The sequence below is a fragment of the Octodon degus genome, unplaced genomic scaffold (genome assembly GCF_000260255.1).
Source record: "Octodon degus isolate 3935 unplaced genomic scaffold, OctDeg1.0 scaffold00051, whole genome shotgun sequence".
Lineage (NCBI taxonomy): Eukaryota > Metazoa > Chordata > Mammalia > Rodentia > Octodontidae > Octodon > Octodon degus.
In genome coordinates this window covers 2,664,200-2,665,277 of record NW_004524627.1, presented here as the reverse complement: position 1 = coordinate 2,665,277, position 1,078 = coordinate 2,664,200, and positions in this window count along the sequence as shown.

Genomic DNA, 1,078 nt, shown 5'->3' with positions numbered 1-1,078 from the left:
ATAGATTAGAAGATGCTGAAGCCCCTACGAACACACTCAGCCACCTTATCTTTGACAAAGGGGCCAAACATACCCACTGGAAGAAAGATAGCCTCTTTAACAAATGATGCTGGAAAAACTGGCTCTCTACATGCCAAAAACTCAAACTTGACCCAGGTCTATCATCATGCACTAAACTAAAGTCAAAATGGATTAAAGATCTAAACATTAAAGCAGAGAAACTAAATCTCCTGGAAGGGATAGTAGGAGGAACTCTTGAAGAATAGGGGTAGGCAAAGAGTTCATGGACAGAAATCAAGTCACACGGGAAACAGTTGAAAGAATTAACAACTTTGACCTGCTTTTACTGAGAAGTTTTTTCACGTCAAAAGAAATTACCAACAAGTGAAAAGGCAACCCACAAATTTGGGAAAAATCATGACAAATAAGTACTCAGACAAAAGTCTGCTCTCTAGAATTTATAAAGAACTAAAAACCCCTAGGGCCCCAAAATTTAAAGACCCAATCCAGAAATGGGCATCTGAGATGAACACACGCTTCTTAGAGGATTAAATTAAAGAAGCGAAGAAATATATGAAAAAATGCTCCACATCACTAGCCATCTGCAAAATGCAAATTAAAACAACATCACCCCAGAAAGAATGGCTATCATAAGGAATTCACCAAACAACAAATGTTGGAGAGGCTGTGGGGAAAAAGGAACCCTTGTCCACTGCTGTTGGGAATGTAGACTGGTGCAACTGTTATAGAAATCAACATGGAGACTCCTTAGAAAAGTTGGACTGGAAATCCCATTTAAGTCAGCTACTGGGAATTTTCCCGGCGTATCTGAAAACATCATATCATACGGATATATGTGTGCCTATGTTTGTAGCAACACAATTTGTGATAGCCAAATCTTGGAAACAACCAAGATCCCCATCACCTGAGGAATGTTTGAAAAAGATGTGGTATTTTTACACAGTGGAGTATTATTCAGCTATTAAGAATCATAAACTCGGGGGCCTGGCTCTAGCTCAGTTCTTTAAGTGGCTGCTTCCACAAAGCTCTCAGCCTCAGCTTGTTCTAGTTCGATCCC